This window comes from Rana temporaria, chromosome 6 (assembly GCF_905171775.1).
Source record: "Rana temporaria chromosome 6, aRanTem1.1, whole genome shotgun sequence".
Taxonomy (NCBI): Eukaryota; Metazoa; Chordata; class Amphibia; order Anura; family Ranidae; genus Rana; species Rana temporaria.
The window spans coordinates 180,862,380-180,885,639 of record NC_053494.1 but is presented as its reverse complement, the minus strand read 5'-3'; the positions used below and the strand labels follow the sequence as shown (position 1 = coordinate 180,885,639).

Below are 23,260 nucleotides of genomic sequence, written 5' to 3'. Positions count from 1 at the left end.
ATCTATACTCATTTCAGGCGTTTACATACATTATGGATCTTGATTTTCTGCAGTGTTAATTTAGTAGACGAAAACAATTTCATAAAATTCTCGTCAGCAGCCTTTTTACAGTGGCGAAAACAAAAAGAAAAGTACACCACATTTTCATCCACTGACAAAAACTATGACAAAACTCAATTTCGTTTTTTGTCAACGAATTTAAAAAAAAATGTGAGGGAGAGATGTTTACCCATGTGAACAGTTTTCCTGAAGCTTTGACTGTGTAGAGCCTGTGAACGCTTAAGCTCCCAGTAAGCAAGCAAGTCCTTAAAATGCTTAGCAGTTAGCACCGTGCAGCATTACAGGCCTCCTCAGATGACCGTCAAGAGCAGCACTGTGCGATACAGGCCTCTCGATGAGAGTCCTGACTGAGGACCATCCAGAGCAGAGCACTGTGAGTGTGTACAATACAGGCCTCCCCTCAGACCACCGTCCAGAGCACTGTTTCCATACAACCATCCTCAGCCCACCTAGAGCACTGTGTGTAATGCATTACAGGCCTCCTCAGACCACTGTCCAGAGCACTGTGCAGCATTACAGGTCTCCTCAGACCACTATCCAGAACTTTGAATTACAGGCCTCCTCAGACCACCGTCCAGAGGACTGTGCATTACAGGCCACCTCAGACCATCATCCAGGGCACTGTGAATTACAGTCCTCCTCAGGCCACCATCCAGAGCACTGTGCATTACAGGCCTCCTCAGACCACCATCCAGAGCACTGTGAATTACAATCCTCCTCAGACCACCATCCAGAGCACTGTGCATTACAGGCCTCCTCAGACCACCATCCAGAGCCCTGTGCATTACAGGCCTTCACAGACCACCATCCAGAGCACTGTAAATTACAGGCCTCATCAGGGCACTGTCCAGAGCACTGTTCATTACAGGCCTCCTCAGACCACCATCCAGAGAACTGTGCAATACAGGCCTCGTCAAACCCCTTTTAGAGAATTGTGCATTGCAGGCCTCCTCAGACTGTCCAGAGCTCTAGCTGGACTGTGTAGCTCTCTGCACCCCCCCACCCCCCCTGCACTCTGCATCACACTGCTGCCTTACACAGACTTATCATTGATCTCACCGCCTTATCCAGCCATGAGCTCAAGCTCTGTGCTGCCTCCCACAGTCTGTGATCAGCGCTGCCATTGAAAGTCCCCTCCTTCACCTCTCACTCTCTGCACTACTTTGGTGCCTCCCTCTGAGTTCACAGCAGCAGAAACTACAGGGGAGACATCAGGTATCAATGCGCGCTGACAGTATTGGCTGTCAGTGCTCATTGAGAACAAAGCTGGAAACAACACTGAGCAGTATACACCAATGCTGATTTGTGGCAGAACCCTTGAGGACCACCAACATTTTCTTGTTGGCCATCAGTGGTCCACGGACTACTGGTTGGTGAACACTGGTCTAGATTACTTCAAAACCTTTGACTGCTGGAGCATAATGGAGAAGACATTGCTGGGACTGGTCTAGGGGTGTGGAGAAGTGGAGGATCAGGTAAGTAAATCTACTTTTCCAGGCCCACTAGATGTAACCGAGTAGTTAACCATTGCCGTGCAGGTGCAGCTCCACTGCAAGGGAGAATTTTCAGGTTTCCTGGAGTTTGGCTTTAAATTTATATAGGTCATATTTTCAGATGTACTTGGAGTTCAGCTTTAAAATAAATTAATGAAACTTTTATAGAACGATAGTTAAAAATTAATTATGTCTAAAGGGTCAGATAATCCCCCTCCCACATGCACCACCCAGACCCCGACACCTGACAATGAAGCCTTGTAACCATAACCTCGGGTGACAGGCTTTGTGACAACCCACTCAGGCTATATTGCATCTGACATTATACAAGATTGGCCAACTCATTCAGACACCATCCACAGCACAAACAGCAAGCAGCAAACACATTTGTTTATGATATATCACTGGCAGTTTTGACATAACAATACAAAATAACAAAATCCGTGTCCCGGTTGCCTTCAGACATTCGCTTTAGTGGTAGGACTTGTATTTTTGCTTGTCTCTGGCAAATCGCAAATCAGAACAGACGGTCGCCACCAAAATAATCCCTGCAGCAGTAATTAGTAAGGATGAATGGTAATTAGACATTAGACCAAATGTCTCTCTATCACTAGCCTTTTTGTCAGAGCAAAACCCATCGCCTACTGTGCTTCCCATCGCCATTCCGGAGAACCTGTGCCAAGCGCCACAAACATAGGCTTCAAATACTACACATTCCTCATTTCATCTGAGATATTGTCCTCGCGGTAGACATGTATAATCTCGCTTAAGCTTATTCAGGAAAGCACCGTAAAGAGCAATGATGAAGTGCCAAAGAGTAAGTCATATCGACTGATAAAATATTACTTTACTAGACGAAGTGAAAGAATTCTGATGGGTCTCCAAGGGTTATTGTAGGGTTTAAAGTGATCCTTCTCTTACTGAACAGTCCCCTCGTGTTCATATCCAGTTATGTTGGATCGTTTGGTTTTGATTTTGGAAAGTAGATTTTTTAGTTTCCGAGTTGTTAGCACAGGTTTTTTTTTTTAAATCATGGATTTCAGTGGAGCAACATTTCATGGTAATGCCGTGTACACACGATCGGACATTCTGACCACAAAACCGTGGATTTTTTTCCGACAGATGTGGGCTCAAACTTGTCTTGCATACACCCGGTTGCACAAATATTGTCGGAAATTTCCGATCCCCAAGAATGCGGTCACGTACAACACGTACAACGGCACTATTAAAGGGAAGTTCAATACCAGTTGTGTTAGTAGAAGTTTGGTGAGAGAGACGATTAGTGCTTCTCCCGCGCCCAGTGTGAAAGGGGCCTAATACTGGGGGTGTGGTGGGAGAGGGTGAAGCTGTGATGTGATATGGGGGGGGGTGTGATGTGATATAGGGGGCTGTGATGTGAGAGGGGGAGCTGTAATGTGAGAGGGGGAGCTGTGCTATAAGGGGTTGTGATGAGAATGGGGGGGCTTTGATATGTGGGACTGTGATGTCAGAAGGCGGGCTGTGATGTTAGGAGGGGGTTGTGATTACAAGGGGTACTGTGATTGCAAGGAGGGCTGTGATGTGAGGGTGGGGTCTGTAATTGCAAGGGGGGCTGTGATGTAAGAAAGGGGAGATGTGATGTGATTTGGGAGCTGTGCTGTAAGAGGGGGGAGCTGTGATATAGGGGGCTGTGATATAAGAGGGGGAACTGTGATATGGGCAGTCTGCGGTGTAAGAGGGGGAGCTGTGATATGGGCAGGCTTTGATGTGAGGGGGGAGTTATGATATGGGCAGGCTGTGATGTGAGGGGGGAGCTATGATATGGGCAGGCTGTGATGTGAGGGGGGAGCTATGATATGGGCAGGCTGTGATGTGAGGGGGGGAGTTATGATATGGGCAGGCTGTGATGTGAGGGGGGAGCTATGATATGGGCAGGCTGTGATGTGAGGGGGGAGTTATGATATGGGCAGGCTGTGATGTGAGGGGGGAGCTATGATATGGGCAGGCTGTGATGTGAGGGGGGAGCTATGATATGGGCAGGCTGTGATGTGAGAGAACTGCTGTGATATGGGGGGCTGTGATATGGGCTGTCTGTGATGTGAGAGGGGGAGCTATAATTTGGGCGGTCTTTGGTGTAAGAGGGGGAGCTGTGATATGGGCAGGCTTTGATGTGAGGGGGCAGCTATGATATGGGAAAGCTGTGATGTGAGAGAAGGGCTGTGATATGGGCGGCCTGTGATGTAAGAGGGGGAGCTGTGATATGGGGGAGCTGTGATATGGGGGAGCTGTTTCATAGGGGGCTGTGATGTAAGAGGGGGGGCTGTGATGTGAGGGTGGAACTATGATATGGGGGGCTGTTTTATGAAGGGTTTGTAGTCTCCACCAGTGCTGAAAAACAGGAAGCGCATAAACAAGGACCCTAATGGCAGGACCAACAGGTATTATTTGCATGATAACTGCAGATTACCAAATATTGAAAACAACGATTGAGATTGCAACAACGTTGTTAAAGGGTCACTAAAGGAATCTTTTTTTTTTAGCTAAATAGCTTCCTTTACCTTACTGCAGTCCTGGTTTCATGTCCTCATTGTTTGTTTTTGCTCTGATGTTGCTGTAATTCTTCTCTGTTCTGGACACTTCCTGGTTGTCTGTTTCCTAATCACCACAGTACTGGGAGATTTTAGTTTCGTTTTCCTAACCATCACTCTATATGGCTCTGTCCAGCACATTAAATTACATGCAAAAACTAAGCTAGCTGCAAAAACGAAAGTGAAACTAGAGGCACATTATATGATTGATTTGTATCTATTTTTAATCGTTTTTAAAAGGAATCAGTTAACTATTATGTCTCTATACCCTGTAAACAGTAATTTCAGCAAAAAAAAATATGTTACTTTAGTGACCCTTTAAGGTGTACCTAAAGTCAAAACAAGAGAGATTCACCCTCTCTATTTGTCCTGTTATCATGAAAAATTAAAGTAAAAAAAAAATCCCACATTTTGGTTGCCATCAGAAGACTAATAGGAGGAAATCTTCCAATGGGAACAGTAGTTCTGGTTAGACACCGGGATTCCCTCACTTTGGAAGGATTTCCTCTCACTTCCTGTTTTGGCTATAAGACAGGACATGAAGGGAAATCTCCACAATGGGACACAGAAGGCAAAAAAAATGACTGGAGGTTATCAAAAATAAAGTTTTGACAATAGTTAAACTTTAAATCTAAGATGAGATTTTAGTAATTGGGTTTAGATGTGATTTAAAGCCATATTAAACATAAAAAAAAAAAAAAAAAAAAATGCATTTTATTTCAGCTTACCAATTCTTAGACGTGGTAGCTGCATTAGTTTTCTTTTTTCCTTTATTTTCACCTGTTGATCCAGCCAGTAAATCTTTTATTTTTCAACTTCCTTTAACAGACCAAACTGTGCAACAAAGGTGGCAGTTAGAGGGCTGACACAAACCATTTAATACTGACAGGTGCTTACAAGGGTCAATGTTTATTCATTGTCGGTAACAACCCATGCAATTCATACATACAAAGAAAACAACATTTCAGAAATTAAGTAATGTGTAATAAAATGGAATGACACAGGGAAAGCGTATTGAACACGCCAACTGAAATGTATTTAATACTTTGTACAAAATCCTTTGTTGGTAATGACGGCTTCAAGATGCCTTCTGTATAGAGAAACGAGTCGCATGCGTTGCTCAGGTGTGATTTTGCCTCATTCTTCCTCACAGTCTTTAAATTTTGAAGGCTCCATGGACCTCTTCTATGAAATTGGATCTTTAGTTCTTTCCATAGATTTTCTATTGGATTCAAGTCAGGTGATTGGCTGGGACATTCTAGCAGCTTTATTTTTTTTCTTTGAAACCAATTGAGAGTTTCCTTAACTTTAAACGGGCTTCTACATGCTTTTTCTTCAGCAATGGACTCGTGTGTGGTGAGCATGGATATAAGCCATGCAAATGAGTGGATTACTTTGTTTGAAACAATTGTACCTGCTAATTCCAGGTCTTTCTAAAGCTCTCCACAAGTGGCCCTTGGCTCTTGAACATCTCTAATGTTAATTATTTTCACTCCTGTTGCCCAAAAGTCAGAAATCTTGCGAGGAGCACCTGCACATGGCCGGTTTTGGTGAAATCATGTTCTTTCCACTTCCGGATTATGGCCCTAACAGTGCTCACTGGAACATTCAGAAGTTTAGAAATCCTTTTGTAACCAATGCCATCAGTATGTTTTGCAACAATAAGGTTGCAAAGGTCTTGAGAGAGCTCTTTGCTTTTACCCATCATGAGATGTTTCTTGTGTGACACCTTGGTAATGAGACACCTTTTTATAGGCTATCAGTTGAGACTGAACCAGCTGATATTAATTTGCATTGACCATGGGCAGGATTACTTTCTAATTACTGATAGATTTCAGCTGGTGTCTTAGCGTTCCATGCCTTTTTGCATCTCCCTTTCTTCATTTGTTTAATACTTTTGTCCCTGTGTCATTCTATTTTATTGTACATAACTTAATTTCTAAACTTTTTTTTTTTTTTTTGTATGTACGGGTTGCATGGGTTGTGGTGATAACTTCATGCCAATAGCACCTTTAGAAATATATTTATCTAGAGAAAATGGTGACGTGTTCAATACCTATTTTGCCCGCTATATGTATATGTGTGTATATATATATATATATATATATTGTGACAGGAAGTCAGGTAAATCTGTGGGTGTTGTCACAGACGGGACATGCATTTCTGCCTTGTTTAGACAATACACAAATTGTTATTGGGCGTCGGCTGCAAAAATAGCCAGACAAGGTCTAAGGGCGTTGAAAGACTCCAGCTGTTCAGAATGAGGCAATTAAGGCCTCTATAAGTAGTCCAAAGGATTACCACTGAATTGCTGCATCATTCCTAAGGCTTTGTGAGTAGGAGAGCAGCACTGAAAGTCTTCTGAGGAGGTGAGGAGAGGAGTGATTTTTCTGTGTGATAAAAATCAAAAGACTATTGTTTTGTGCTGTACGACCATCAGTGTCTGCCCAGCGCTAGGCTGAGTCAGACTCCATAGATAGGTTCCTGTGTGGAAGGTAGACGCCCAAAGTGGCTAGGGTTTATTTTATGTTTGATTTTGTTTATGCTGTTTGGATGCTTGCAATTGTTTTCCAGCAAGATGGAAAAATAAACCCAAAACGTTGTTTTCAACCTTTTTCGACTGCCTGTCTGTATAAATTCAGTGTGTGGTGAACCCATCCAAGGGGTCACACACCCTGCTACCGAGCTAACCCCTTACAATATATATATATATATATATATATATATATATATATATTGTATGTGTGTGTGTATTTTTTTTTGGGGAGGGGGGGGGGGGGGTTACTGATTTAATGTACAACTGTTCCCTACACATAAAAGGTCAGGACTTTCCACGTGCTGTGCAAATGCTGCATAAGAAATAATATAATAAACACATTTCCACATTTGTCAGGTATTGCGTCTCACTGCGACACTGCAGCGTTCGCCCCTCCTCGGCATTCACTACAATGGCTTTGGACCCAAAAGAGGTGCAATATCATTGCTGGTTGAAACAACTTTGAGAAATGCAAAGAGCAATGAACAAAGGTTTATGCATTTCTGAATAAATAAGGTGCTTTGGTAATGCTGACAAGCAACCTAGACATTTACTTAGCGTGCTGGTGACAGGTCCACTTTAAAACATATGAAAGATTATTTCACAGGTTTTTACAATTTTTTTTAAATATATATAAAAAAAAAAGATTTAGTAGAACCAATCTTGAAATATTTTGATGTGTTTTAGTAAAACATATTATAAAACAGTTCAGCACATCCAGAACAAAATGTGGTCAAATACACTGTATTACAATCAATTCCTTGAAATCTATTTATACAGTTTTCATATGAAGGAAACAAAATAGCTTTTCACAATCTGCGGAGAATAATGCCCGGGGTAAAAGATTTCATACTGAAAGATGGTGCTTTGGATAGATCACATTTCTTACAGTCAATCTCTGGTATTGTTTCGAAGTGCATTGCTCTCTGAATTACTGACATAAAAACATCTACTTTTGTGGCAGAAATGAGATTGCTTCCATGCTACATGCTGAGGGTTTTCTATCTATGAATGTGTTTATGCATCAAGACGATGTAACTGCAAGATACGAGTGTCATGGCACAAAGACATTCTTTTTTTAAAGCTAAGTTTAGTAAAAAAAAAAAAAAATCAGCACAAGGGATGTTACTTACGATTAGTGTAATGTGTCCCATTTGCTGCTGCCTCCTAGGTTAGGTGTCCCCCTCCTCCATCCATGCACTCCTGCACTCCCCATTCCAGCTGCCCTAATCTCCTGGTGTGGCCAGAGTTATTAAAACCAAAGAGTTGTCACAGCCTGGCATTCACCAAGAGTGCCCAATCACAAAACAGAACAGTACAGAGCCTTGGGAGGGTGTATGTGGCCAATCAGCACTGGGCAGACAGAGGGTCAAAAGTAGGGTTGTCCCGACCGAGTACAAGTACCGATACTTTTTATTAATCTTATGTGACAGTGGCACATGTGTCAGTATTTCTTATTTATTTTTTATTTCATTTTTTTACAATTTTTATTTTTTATTTTTTACAATTTATTTTTATTTTTTTACAATGCTTTCTTTTTTAAGGGGGGGGGGGGGCAGTGTCAGTGTGTTTTTTTATTATTATTATTATTTTTTACAATTTTTTTTTTATTATTTATTGCAATTTGTTTGGGGCTGTGGTGAGATATCAGAGGTCTGACATCTCCCCTATGAGACAGGAAAAGGGACTAGGGACACAGATTCCCCAGTCCCTTTCTCAGCTGCACTGAAAATTAATGGAGAGAAGACAGCGGCTCCTCTTCATTCATTAACTGAGGAGGCTACAATGTTTCAGTTATGTGAATGGACAGAGTCAGTGATCACTGACTCTGTCCATTAAAGGGGTTGTAAAGGAAAATGTGTTTTCCTTTAAATAGCTTCCTTTACCTTAATGCAGTCCTCCTTCACTTACCTCATCCTTCCATTTTGCTTTTTTTTTGCTTTTAAATGTCCTTATTTCTTCTGAGAAATCCTCACTTCCTGTTCTTCTGTCTGTAACTCCACACACTAAGGTGACACTTTCTCCCTGGAGTAGAGAAAGCCTCTTGAGGGGGCGAGCAGGAGGGTCAGGACACTCTCTACTTTGCAGATAGAGAAAGGAGCTGTGTGTTAGTGGGCGTCCTGACACTCCTGCTCGCCCCCCCCCCCCTCAAGAGACTTTCTCCACACCAGGGAGAAAGCCTTGCATTACTGGGTGGAGTTACAGACAGAAGAACAGGAAGTGAGGATTTCTCAGAAGAAATAAGGACATTTAAAAGCAAAATGGAAGGATGTGGTAAGTGAAGGAGGACTGCACTAAGATAAAGGAATCTATTTAGGGAAAACATTTCTTTCCTTTACTACCCCTTTAAGAAAATGAAGAACCCGGGTTTACTGGCTCCTACCTCCGCTCTCCATCCTGAGATACCAAGGGGGATGGCAGCACTGAGGGGGAGAAGAGAGGGGGACAGATGCACGAAGGGGGACACGAAGGAGAGGGGGGGACAGATACACGGAGAAGAGGGGGGACAGATGCACGGAGGGGGACACGGAGGAGAGGGGGGACAGATGCACGGAGGGGGACACGGAGAAGAGAGGGGGACAGATGCACAGAGGGGGACACGGAGAAGAGAGGGGGACAGATGCACAGAGGGGGACACGGAGAAGAGAGGGGGACACGGAGCAGCATGGAGGGGGACACAGAGAAGAGAGGGGGACACGGAGCAGCATGGAGGGGGACACGGAAGAGAACGGAGTGGGACAGCAGCATGGAGAAGGACGGATGGGGACTAGAGGAGGATGGGGGACAGTCAGCGGTGATCGTGTGTGGGAGAGAGGACTGGCTGTTAGACTTTTAATTCTACACAGGGTGATCAGTGCTTGTAACTCCCCCACCGCACTGATCACCCTGACTGCCCAGGTATCGGGTGAAGAATCGGAGCATTTGCCCAAATACAAGTACTCGGGCAAATGCTCGGTATCGGTACCGATACCAATACTAGTATCGGTATCGGGACAACCCTAGTCAGGAGTAATTCAGCCTCAAAGGAAAGTCAGAGGAGAATGAAAACTCCTCCTACAAGCTTGGAACGGCGACAAACTTTGATACTTAAAAATCTCCATAGGCGGCATTTAAAAATTTGTACAGGCTACCATTTTTGAGTTACAGAGGAGGTCTGTGGCTAGAATTATTACTCTTGCTCTAACGATCGCAGTGATACCACACATGTGTGGCTTAAACGCCGTTTACATATGTGGGCGTGACTTGTGTTAACGTTCGCTTAATTGTACACTGTCCCTTTAAAAATAATGTTTTGATCACTTTTATTCCTATTACAAGGAATGTAAACATCCCTTGTAATAGAAAAAAAAGCAGGACGGGACCTATTTAATGTGAGATATGGGGTCAAAAAGACCTCAGATCTCACATTTACACTTAAAAGCAATTCAAAATCCTTCACATTTTTTTTTTTTTAAATGTCCCTTTAAGGCTGGAGTTTAGAAGTGATGTTTGACATCCCTTTGGTCCTCCAAGGGCATAGAGTCGAGTGGAAGACATCTCCCTCGACTTCTTGCCCATCTATCCCGGGGATCGGATCGTTTCTGCCACTATCGGCAGCTCCGGTAAATGATCTTACAGCAAATCCAGCGATGAGATGTTAAAGTAGACCGCCTGCTGTTTAAAAAAATACTGGGGTTATGGCAGCTATCTGCTTATCTGCTGCCATAACCCTGGTATTTAAAGTCAAAGTAGCAAGGTATATCTACAGTGGGCAGTCTGGAAGTGCGTCAATTTATTGTGTTTTGCATATCATTTCTTTAACTATTACACTAAAAAAAATATAACCCTTTAAAATGTCCCTTTAGTCAAGTAAATAAAAGACACAGGGAGGCAGCTCTGTAGACAAGGTGAGTATAGCAGTCAGAGCTGCTTTTTTTAGTGACTTTGGAGGATGCAACTTACATTCTTTAAACCAGTGGCGGCTGGTGCTCAAAATTTTAGGGGGGCGCAAACAAATGAAACAAAAAAAGACAATTGCAGCCTCACTGTGCCCATCAAAGGCAGCCACTGTGCCCATCAAATGCAGCCTCACTGTGCCCATCAAAGGCAGCCACTGTGCCCATCAAATGCAGCCACTGTTCCTATCAAATGCAGCCACTGTGCCATGCCATCAATTGTCACCACTGTGCCATGCCAAACGCAGCCACTGTGCCATCAAACGCAGCCACTGTGCCATGCCATCAATTGTCACCACTGTGCCCACATCAATTGTCGCCACTGTGCCCACATCAATTGTCGCCACTGTGCCCACATCAATTGTCGCCACTGTGCCCACATCAATTGTCGCCACTGTGCCCACATCAATTGTCCCCACTGTGCCCACATCAATTGTCGCCACTGTGCCAACATCAATTGTCCCCACTGTGCCCACATCAATTGTCCCCCACTGTGCCCACATCAATTGTCCCCACTGTGCCCACATCAATTGTCCCCACATCAATTGTCCCCACATCAATTGTCACCACTGTGCCCTGTAAAATGCTGCCAGTCAGATTGCCGCCCCCCCGCCCAGCACTTACCTTTCTGGGGTTCGCCATCCTCCTTCCACGGTCCCTCGATGTCTTCTGCCGCCCTCGACGACGCTTCAGCCAATCAGGTTACTGATAACCAGAATCAGTGAACCTGATTGGCTGAGACGGCCGTCAGTCTTATCCAAGGGACATAGCCCACTACGTTCCGAGGATAAGACACTCGTGCAATTAAAGGGCCCGTGTTTTTTTTTATGACTACAGGAGGAGGGGGGGGGGCGGGGTACCAATATGGACTGCTTTTAACGCAAACTAAAATTGGGCTTTAACTGCAGCAAAACTGCAGCCAGGGCTGTATTTTTGACAGAACTGTGTACATTTCAGGACTGGATGGACAGACATACAAAATCTAGAAAAGAGACAGGACACTATGGTGGAGAGAATGTGGCTGCTCACCCCGATAAAAATGATGAAAAGAATTTTCCCAAATGGGGTTATTGCGCAGCTCAAAAGGAAAGAGGTAATACCATGTAATAAAAATGTTGTGTTTATTCACATGTTAAAATTAAAAAAAATTAAAATGTTTGTCCACTTTTTAACATGTGAATAAACACAACCTTTTTATTACATGGTATTACCTCTTTCCTTTTGAGCTGCGCAATAACCCCATTTGGGAAAATTCTTTTCGACATACAAAATCTTTGCAGGTAAAACAGCTCTCCTATATGTAGATTTAGGATAATCTAAGAAACATTCACTTACTGTACCTTTCAAGTTATCTAGTTTAAATCTTTAGAATTAGACCCCATCAACACATGCAACATATTTAAAAACAAAATAATAATAAAAATCAAAAACAAAAAAATTCTCTTCCTATTTGACTAAATCCCTTTGCTATATCATTTAAATCTATTGTATGAAACTATGAATTTGTATTTGCTATTTAGCACCATAATAAATCAATAATGTCTAACAATGAGAATACTAGGGGGAGAGACACCATTTGCATTTGGAGGACTTAATCTGCTTTATCCCCTTCATGACTAGAGGGCACAGAAAGCCTGCATACCCCTTCTTCTGCTTACAGCAATGTTATAATTAAGACTAATTAAAAAGATGGCTGTATTGTCCTATTTTTTGAACATAAGGCGCTTCTCCCTGGTGCCACCGCTAAGTAAAGGTTACGATGACAGAGTTAAACTCGCTAAAGCCTGCAGTTGTTCCTTTAGATTTGGTGACAAAGCTTCTTACTGACCACCAGTTACTGGAACCTGGTGAGAGTTCAATAATCCACTCCACTTAATGTGTGTTCTCCCAAAAGCATGCTATCTAAATCTTCTGGTGTTCTCAGAGTAATTATACAAGACACTATGGGGTTGATTTACTAAAACCAGAGAGTGCAAAATCTGGTGCAGCTCGGCATAGAAACCAATCAGCTTCCTTTTTTTTGTTAAAATCTTATTTAACCACTTAACCCCCGGACCATATTGCTGGTCAAAGACCAGAGCACTTTTTTGCGATTCGGCACTGCGTCGCTTTAACTGACAATTGCGCGGTTGTACGACGTGGCTCCCAAACAAAATTGATGTCCTTTTTTTCCTACAAATAGAGCTTTCTTTTGGTGGTATTTGATCACCTCTGCAGTTTTTATTTTTTGCGCTATAAACAAAAATAGAGCGACAATTTTGAAAAAAATGCAATATATTTTACTCTTTGCTATAATAAATATCCCCCCCAAAAAAAAAATATATATATATATTAAAAAATTCCCTGGAGGTTCACCCGAAAAATCTATTTTTAACATTAGATTGAGGCTAATTAGGCGAAGCACAATCGGGTGTTTTTTTTTTTAAATGAATGCAGTACTTACCGTTTTAGAGATAGATCTTCTCCGCCGCTTCCGGGTTGACAGCCTTCCGACGGTCGCATACAGTGCGTCACGAGTTCCCGAAAGTAGCCGAACGTCGGTGCGCAGGCGCCATATAGAGCCGCACCGACGTTCGGCAACTCGTGACGCGCTGTATGTGACCCGTCGGAAGGCTGTCAATCAAATAGGAACGCCCAGTCCCGAAGACCATACCCGGAAGCCACAGAGAACATCTATCTCTAAAACGGTAAGTACTGCATAGATTTAAAAAAAAACACCCGATTCTGCTTCGCCTAATTAGCCTCAATCTAATGTTAAAAAAAAAAATTCGGGTGAACTCCCGCTTTAAGCTTATACGTATTCTTCTACATATTTTTGATAACAAAAATCACAATTAGCATTTATTGATCGGTTTGCGTAAAAGTTATTGCGTCTACAAAATAGGGAATAGTTTTATGGCATTTTTATTAATATTCTTTTTTTACTAGTAATGGCGGCGATCAGTGATTTTTATCGGGACTGCGGACACTTTTGACACATTTTTGGGACCATTGTAATTTTTACAGCAATCAGTACTATAAAAATGCACTGATTACTGTGAATTGTCAGTTAACCTCCCTAGCGGTATGATTATTTCAGAAAAAAGGTGCTGAAAGCGGTACCATTATTTGCAAGGAAATTTGGCGTTTTATACTGTAGGTCTGTAATTCTTAGGAATAACTCACTTAAATATGTCCAAACAAGAGTCTAGTAGGCATCCCGGATTTTTTTAAAAACAAAATTATAAATTATAATATAATAAATAATTATAAATAATTATAACAAATAATAATATAATTATAATAAAAATTATTCAATAATGTAATCAACTCAAAATCACTGAAATTTGCTCAGTTGCAGAATTGTCGCTGTCATTACTTTAATTTTTTTATGACGAATTTCCCCACAAATCGCTATCGCTCAATTCTGCAAGTGATTATAATTTATTATCGCTGTTTTCTAGCTGCTCTAAAACCATTTTTGACATAAAGGGACACTTTTGGTTGGACAATCTACAGTTTGCAGGGAGAAAGAACAGTTTTTATTATATAAAAGAACATGCAGGGCACTGGGCAGACCACTAGGGACAAGGGGGGTTTGTATTTTTTACATACAGTACTGTAATCTATAAGATTACAGTATACTGTATATAAGGTGTTTGTTTACCTTTTTGAATTTGGCGCCGTTCTCCGCCCCCGTGCGTCGGGGTCCGGCGCTCGCTCACACAGCGCGGTGGCATCGCTGGATCCAGGGACAAGGTAAGTAACTTTGTCTGTGGCTGCAGCGAGGCGAGCTCGAGTCTGACTCGGGGTTACCGATCGCAGCACAAAAATGTAACCCCGAGTCAGACTCGGGAATACCGCCAGGGGGGTTAAATCAACGAAGTGCCGAATCACAAAAAGTGTCCCGGTCATTGACCAGCAAAATGGTTTGGGGCTTAAGTGGTTAACTAAAAGAACAAAAATGCAATATAGAACAGTTTACCTATCCTTATGTTTGGTGGTTGTATTGCTTTTTTTTTTTTAGGCTAAGAACATTTTTAGCAAGTACAGAAAATATATGTTAAAGCGGTGACCCCCCATTTTTGGCATATAATTTTTCTGGGGGGGGGGGGGGTGTTGGAAACCCTCTTTTTAGAGGGTTCCAGCTCCCACTTCCTCCCGGGGCTCCGCGCTGCCGGAAGGAAGCTCATCCCCCCCCCCCACCCTCTCGGCAATCATCTGGGACACATCACAGGTCCCAGATGATTGCCGGCCAATCACGGCACCAACCAATGAAGCCACAGCCGGGCGCCCACAGCCAAGACGCTGGTGCCGCAGAGAGGAGGGAGGGGGAGATGAGCAGGGCTTTTGTGCGCCCGCATCACTGGAACCTAGGACAGGTGAGTGTCCGATTAATAAAAATCAACAGCTACACTTTTTGTAGCTGCTGACTTTTATATTGGTGGAACTCCACTTTAAAGTGTTACTAAACTCAGGACCATGGTTCACTATATCTGGTCTCCCACAGTACACAGAACATGGAATATTTCAGTAAATATAAACTGCTAAACACCTTTTTCTCATCAGCAGTATAATGCAGTCTTATGACTTCTATCAGTGCCTGGTGAAGCTTGTAGGAGGAGTTCTCATACTGCACTGAGCTGTCCTATGAGGCTGCAGGACCCCTGACCCTCTGTCTGGACAGTGCCCTGTGCTGATCACATGCACTTTTCCAACCATGGTTCTCTCCATAGATGCAGTACAGTGAGTGTAGCCACCCATGGACAGAAAGTGTGTTATTTGCAGCATTAGCCAAAAAAAAAAGAATAAAGTCTAAAAAAAAGGAAAGTGAATGCAGCCAGCACATCCAAGGGGTGGTAAGCTGCAATATATTACATTTTTGTTTTTGGGTCAAGATAAGTTTGAGGCAGGGCAGAGTTGGCCTAAAAGAAGATTGTGGTACCCAGTGATATACAGAATGATATTCCCTGGCTAAGCAAGGACAGAGTTGATATAAGGACAGACAATCAAGCCTCTTTATGAAACTGTTTCAGGAAGTTAGCAAAACGGACTGATTTCATAAGACAATGACTTTGCAAACGTAACCACTGCGGAGCACAAGATAACAAACCTCTGCAAATATCATAAATTCTGCAGAAACATTCTCTAAATATAAGTCTGTTTGGTCTACATATATAACTCCAAAGGAAACCCAGCTATGTTAGTGATGATAATTCAAAGGTCTCTGCCCTTAAACATTGGGGGGGGATTTACTAAAACAGGAGCACAAAGAATGTGGTGCAGCTGCATACCTCCCAACCGTCCCGGATTTCGCGGTAATGTCCCGCGATTCGTGGTAAATCCCGCGAGCAGTGCTATTGTCCCACGATTTCGCTGCCCCCCCCACGATTCGTGGCAAATCCTGCGGTCCCCCGATTCGCGGTAAACCCCCCCCCGCTCAACAACTCTGTTCCGTGGACCCTCCCTCGCTCAACAACTTTGATCCGCGTCCCCCCCCGCTCAACAACAACTTCGATCCACAGAACCCCCCCAGCTCCGCTCAACAACTCTGATCCGTGGACCCCCACCTGCTCAACAACTTTGATCCGCGCCCTCCCCGCTCAACAACAACTTTGATCCGCAGAACCCCCCCCCCCCCCCGGCTCCGCTCAACAACTCTGATCCGTGGACCCCCCCCCCCCGCTCAACAACTTTGATCTGCGGCCCCCCCCCCGCTCAACAACTTCGTTTGGGGGGTATGCTCATTTGTCCCTCATTCTGAAGTTGAAAAGTTGGGAGGTATGCAGCTGTGTATAGTAAGGTGACCAGATTTTTAAAATGAAATCCGGGGACATATTTTTTTTTTACTAGTAATGGTGGCAATCAGCGACTCTCTGTCCGTCGCCACCGTTGCCCGCCTCACAGCCTGTCAAGTCTCACTCTCCGGGCCCTGGGCTACTACTGGGTGGGGAGCGGAAGAAGATCACTCTGCCAAGGAAGGCAAGGAGATAAACAGGCAGGCGGCTGACCGGGACTTGAGCCAATGCAGAAGAACATGCGAGCGGAGCTGAATGGGCATGCACCGAAACTGAAGACATATTCCCTCTGCTCTGACCAGCACATGATCATCAGAAAGGGGCACAGATAATGGAAAAAATACACCCCCCTCCCCCCAAGATACTAGGAGTGGCGGAGTGGGGGGGTATATTTCAGATATTTTTTTTTTTTATTCTGCACTGACTGTCTTTGAAATTGCCCCAGCCCCTGTTCAAATCCAATCCGGGGACAAAACTGGGCCCGGGGACAGTGTCCTCAATCTGGGGACTGTCCCCTGAAACCGGGGATGTCTGGTCACCCTAGTGTATAGTAACCAATCAGCTTCCAGGTTTTATTGTCAAAGCTTAATTGAACAAGCTGAAGTTAGAAGCTGATTGGTTACATTGCATAGTTGCACCAGATTCTGTGTGCTCCAGTTTTAGTAAATCCCCCAATGTGTAGGACGCACTGGGACATTGCTGGTAGGTTTTATGTTGTTGCCATTTGTCTTTTACATGGATTGAAGTCAATGCGGAACACATTATTTTCGTTGCCATTGACTTCAATGCTAAAAGTACTTTGTATTAGGAGCATTCTCCTGGAGCAGATTATGCTCGTAATCCGAGGTTCCACTGTATATTTTAAAGCTGAAGGTAAAGTATAACTAAAGCCAAAATGTTTTCTTTAGTTTTGGATGGAGTGGAGAAGGATTAGAATCCCTGTCAGTGTTTATTGCTGTCTGTATCCCTCTCTATTGGTCCTATTTACCACTATAACTGAAAGTGAAAGTAAAAGAAAATCCCCAAATCTTGGGTTGTCCCCAGAAAAGTAATAGAGGGGAAATCTTCCAATGGGGACACTCGTTCTGGTGGCTTTTCCTGAAATTGTAGGGATTTCCTCTCACTTCCTGTTTTGGCTATAAGAGAGGAAGTGAAGGTAAATCCCCAATGGGGCACAGATGGCAAAAAAATAGCCACCAGGGGTTATAACCCTCCCTTACTCTATCCAAAATGAACAATTGTGCCTATAGTTCTACTTTAACTGCTTGCCGACCAGCCGCCGCAGTTATACGGCAGCAGGTCAGCTCTGCTGGGCGAGAGCACGTAGCTATACGTCACCTCGCCCAGCAGCCAATAGGGGCCCCCCCGCTCGCCCCTGACTCCCGTGCGCGTGGCCGTCGGGCGCGATCGCTGCCGGGCACTCGCGATCGCTCGTTACAGAGCAGGGACCGGGACCTGTGTGTGTAAACACACAGCTCCCGGTCCTGTCAGGGGAGAAATGCCTGACCGTCTGTTGATACAATGTATGAACAGCGATCAGTCATTTCCCCTAGTGAGTCCACCCCCCCTACAGTTAGAACACACCCAGGGAACATACTTAACCCCTTCCCCACCCCCTAGTGTTAACCCCTTCCCTGCCAGTGGCATTTTTATAGTAATCCAATGCATTTTTATAGCACTGATCGCTATAAAAATGACAATGGTCCCAAAAATGTGTCAAAAGTGTCCGAAGTGTCCGCCATAATGTCGCAGTACCGGAAAAAATCGCCATTACTAGTAAAAAAAAAATATTAATAAAAATGCCATAAAAATACCCCCCATTTTGTAAACGCTATAACTTTTGCGCAAACCAATCAATAAACGCTTATTGTGATTTTTTTTTAACGAAAAATATGTAGAAGAATACGTATCGGCCTAAACTCAGGAAAAACATTTTTTTTATATATTTTTGGTGGATATTTATTATAGCAAAAAGTAAAAAATATTGCATTTTTTCATAATTGTCGCTCTATTTTTGTTTATAGCGCAAAAAATAAAAACCGCAGAGGTGATCAAATACCACCAAAAGAAATCTCCATTTGTGGGAAAAAAAGGACGCCAATTTTGTTTGGGAGCCACTTCACACGACCGCGCAATTGTCAGTTAAAGCGACGCAGTGCCGAAAAACTGGCCAGGTCCTTTACCTGCCTAAAGGTCTGGGTCTTAAGTGGTTAAAAAAAACGTATTTTTTTACAACCCGAAAAACGGTTGTGTGTACGCGGCATTAACCTCTTCCATACCGGGCAGTTATACACCCATCCATACCGGGCCTATTCTGGCACTTCTCTCCTACATGTACAAATCATAATTTTTTTTCTAGAAAATTACGCAGAACCCCCAAACATTATATATGTTTTTTTTAGCAGACACCCTAGGGAATAAAACGACGGTCATTGAAACCTTTTATCTTGCACGGTATTTGCGCAATAATTTTTCAAACGCCTTTTTTTGGGAAAAAAATTGTTTCATGAATTAAAAAAATTTAAAAACAGTAAAGTTAGCCCAATTTTTTTGTAAAATATGAAATATGATGTTACACCGAGTAAATAGATACCTAACATGTCACGCTTTAAAATTGCGCACACTCATGGAATGGCGCCAAACTTCGGTACTTAAAAATCTCCATAGGCAACGATTTGAAATTTTTTACAGGTTACCAGTTTAGATTTCCAGAGGAGATCTAGTGCTAGAATTGTTGCTGGCACTCTAACGCACGCGGCGATACCTCACATATGTGGTTTAAACGGCGTTTACATATGTCGGCGGGACTTGCGTGTGCGTTCGCTTCTGCGCGCAAGCTACCGGGGACAGGGGCGTTAAAAAAATAAATTTTTATTTCTTTTTTTTTTTATATATATTTATTTCTTTTTTTACACTTTTTTTTTTAATTTTTTTTTTTTTTTATCACTTTTATTCCTATTACAAGGAATGTAAACATCCCTTGTAATAGGAATGTGTGTGACAGGTACTCTTTATGGAGAGATGCGGGGTCAGTAAGACCCCACATCTCTCCTCCAGGCTGGAAAGCATGAAATCGGTGAAAAAAAATTCACCGATCTCATGCTTGTGGTTGCTTAGCAGCCGCAATCGCGGCTTTGTTTACTTACGGGACCCGGGCGTGACGTCATCACATCGCGCCCGGGTCCTCCGACGGTCATAGAGATGACTGGTGACCATCTGGTCACCAGTCATCTCTATGCTTCCTGCGAGCGCCGGACGATTCGTTCTCCGGGCCCCCGATGGCACGGGAGAGCCCGGAGAAGCACCGGATGGCGGCGGGAGGGGGGGGGATGTCCCCTCCCGCCGCCTGTAAGAACGATCTAGCGGCGGAACCGCCGCTATGATCGTTCTTACGTTGTGCAGAATCGCCGGCAGTTTAGAAGGATATCTGAATGATGCCTCTAGCTGCAGGCATCATTCAGATATCCACCCGGAAAGCCCAGGACGTCACATGACGTCCACTCTGAACGGCAGAAGTTCTTTGTGGACGTCATTTTACTATGGGCCGGTAGGGAAGTGGTTAAGATTGCCACCTCTTACTCGTGTCCTTATTGTCCCTGCACTATTTGTGCATATTGTATTGCATGCCTACAGTTCACCCACAATGAGTCTTTATAATTTCCTGCACCCCCTCTTCTCGGATCCTGCTGTGATCAGGACCCCCTCCCTGCTTCGTGCCCCCATAGCAAGCCGCTAGCAGAGTGGGGTGAGAGAGGGGAGCTGCGGTGGCTCAACGCGATTGGCACTGCGCTGATAAGCCATTCACCTCTGCAGCTAGGGGTTCAGATCCCGGTCTCGGCTACATGTGAATTGAGTTTGGTGGTGCGAGGTAAGCCTGCGCTTAGTACGCCCACCCCCCTCCCACAAAAAACACCACATTTACACGCACTCGAAATTGGGTTAACATGCATGCACTTTGACCACGCGGTCTCTAAAAAGAGAGGCGAAGGACTAACGGGGCTGGTTGAGCGGGCTAGATCCTCTCACTCCCTTATAGGGAGTCCCTCTGCCCCGTTGGGCTTCAAAGCAGAGCAGGTAGGGCGGGCTGTGTGGGAGGCCCCCCTCACACACCCACCATTGCCACCCGGGGCATGGAGAAAGGTGGCAGATTGCCTCTCCCAACTCCTGCAGTCCGGCTCCTCTCTCAAGTACATGCACAAAATACACTTAAAAAAAAAAAGAGATTTCCCATCCCTTCTAGACAATAGATCTCAGTGTATTGAGGCCAATTGGCAAGCTGTCTCTTTCAGACTCTCAGTCTCCAGCACACTGTGTGACTAGGTATATAAAGTAATGCAACAAACAATATAATTTCGCACTTTTAATTGACTGTAATTATCAATCAAAAATATAATTTATCAATGTCAACAATCAATTAAAACCAACCATTTCATTCATTTGTATTGTTGAAGGTTCTCTGGCACACTCGGTGCTCAGAAGTTGGTGACAAAATTCTGCCATGGCCAAACAATGCAAAACAATCCAACAGTGGCAGTCACTCCATCAGGGGCGCAGGGGTGCTGCCCTCCATGCGTTTGGCCCCTAATCAAAATGCAGGGTGCTGGACGCATTGATTTGAATGTTTTTATTTTTTCATTTTTTTATAAAGCATGTGGTTAAAGCCTGAGGCTCTAATTGGCTTAGCAAAAGGATGTGCTCAAAGCGCAGTGCCCTGAGCTCACCTAGTTGTGTGGAAATAGCGTATTAATAACCGCTATTGTCTTTCTGCTTCTCCTCCTGGCTAACCAGTAAGAGGATCTTAAGACCCCATTGGCTGAGAGGAGAAGCGACCTTATTGGTCGGGAGCAGGGGGGGAGGCGCAGAGGAGGAGATGCAGGGGAAAGCCGCTGAAGCTGCCCGCGACCTAGATGGGGGTAAGTGCGGGGCTGATGGGTAGACGGGCAAGCCACGGGGGGGGGGGGGGTTGTTCGCCAATCGGATGAGCGACAGGGGGGGTTAGTGTGTTCACCGATCGACCGAGTGACGGGGGAATTTGACCAACCGACCAAACGAATGGGGGTTAGGTGGTTTGTTTGATGCCCCCCCAAAAAAAAGCGCTTTCTAAATCAATTACACGGCTGATTTCTGGTGAGACGTGTATTCAGTTTGATTGGGATAGTCACATTAAATGACTAAATGGTATTGACCGACCAAAAGGACTGGTAACCTAACTAGGGTAGGAGGGGAGAATATGAGGAAAAGGGGATTAGGCTCCCCTTTTCCTTATGTGATTCATGGCAGGGGCAGTATCAAGGCATCTCTGGGTTATTTAAGCCCCTTTGATTGGTTAACCCAGCTAGTTGCTAGGGGTAAATTCTAAGGTTAGGATAGGTCAATAGGACACTTAGGCGGGAAAGAGAGGGATTGGTTCAGTTATCCAGGTTACTGGGGAGATTATTGGGGTCTCTGGGGTATGTGATAGGTCAGCTAAGGTCATCTGACCTTTTAGAACTTTCCAGAACTTTGGAAATCTCTATTTAAGGAGCTGGTTCAGGAGGTCCGGGGCCAGCCGTTCCTGAGGAGGACCAATAGCAGATCAGACAGGTACGTGCATGTGCCCAGCCGTGCCATTCTGCCGACGTATATGTGCAGGAGGCGGTCCTTAAGTGGTTAAATAAATTAAGTTTATTAAAGATAAAATGATGTGTGGTTTCAAGTTATTTGGTATGTCCAGGCATCCTGCCTATAATCCCATACAACAAGACAACTGGCCTCGGGGGCAAGAAGTATAAATCTGGCATTGCATGTTATAGAAATAGTTTCACATCTTTCACGTTTTATAAAAAGAAAAAGAGAAAGGATAATTACCTGATGATGATAATCCTACATGAGCACTTGTGATCTGTACATGGGTCAGGCCACACCACCCTTCCAATAGATCTTGTTCACTGGGTTGGGGCTTTATCCCCTCTCTAAAGACAGAAGAGGTAAAGGAGATGAGTGTTCCTGTAGGGCAGATCTCGTTAGGCTTACACATGTATATATTAATCAACTTCCTGAAACATTAAAGACAATCCTATGTGTTTATTAGGTATGCGAATATTTGCATAACGCCGTACTGTACATATGTTGCACAATTAGCCACAACGTACTCGTGTGACTGCTTTTAGTTTTACATCGGGCGTGATTAAAAAAGGGTTTGAACAAACTTCCTAATTTTTCTCACTGTATGCCAACTGTTAAAGGTAAAAACGATGGTTTGGGAACCGAAACTTGGTTTAACCACTGACGCCTACGAGCAGATTGATTAACAAATACTACAAATGGCACTTATAAGAACACTTCAAAAACAGGAGAACTTGGCATTTAACCTCTTGACCACTGGGCACTTAAACCCCCTTCCTAACCAGACCAATTTTCAGCTTTCGGTGCTCCCACAATTTGAATGACAATAACTCAGTCATACAACATCTGAAATGTTTGTCCTTTTTTTCCCACAAATAGAGCTTTCTTTTGGTGGTATTTGATCACCTCTGGGTTTTTTATTTTTTGCGCTATAAAAGAAAAAACACTGAAAATTCTGCAAAAAAAAAAAATCTTGTTTCTGTCATATTAGCAGGTATTGCGGAGTATTGGGGGTATTGAAGAGTATTGGGGGTATGGCAGAGTATGGGGGTATTGCAGAGTATTGGGGGTATTGCAGAGTATGGGGGGTATTGCAGAGTATGGGGGGTATTGCAGAGTATGGGGGGTATTGCAGAGTATGGGGGGTATTGCAGAGTATGGGTGTTATTGCAGAGTATTGCGCAGGGAGGGATGGCTGGATCTGTGACTGCATTTGTCACAGATCCATCCCACAGCAGCTGCTGCTGCTTCCGCTCTCCCCCTCTCCTCTCACACTTTACAGATCGGT

At 43.9% G+C, this 23,260-nt stretch overlaps 1 protein-coding gene across 1 annotated transcript in view; it reads right to left on the bottom strand.

The window, feature by feature from the left end:
• BAZ2B (bromodomain adjacent to zinc finger domain 2B) overlaps positions 1 to 23,260 on the bottom strand; it is a 426,898-nt gene that overhangs the window by 198,069 nt on the left and 205,569 nt on the right. The window contains 1 exon segment of the mRNA XM_040357901.1: positions 22,216 to 22,319. The gene's annotated coding sequence lies outside the window, so the exon portion shown is untranslated.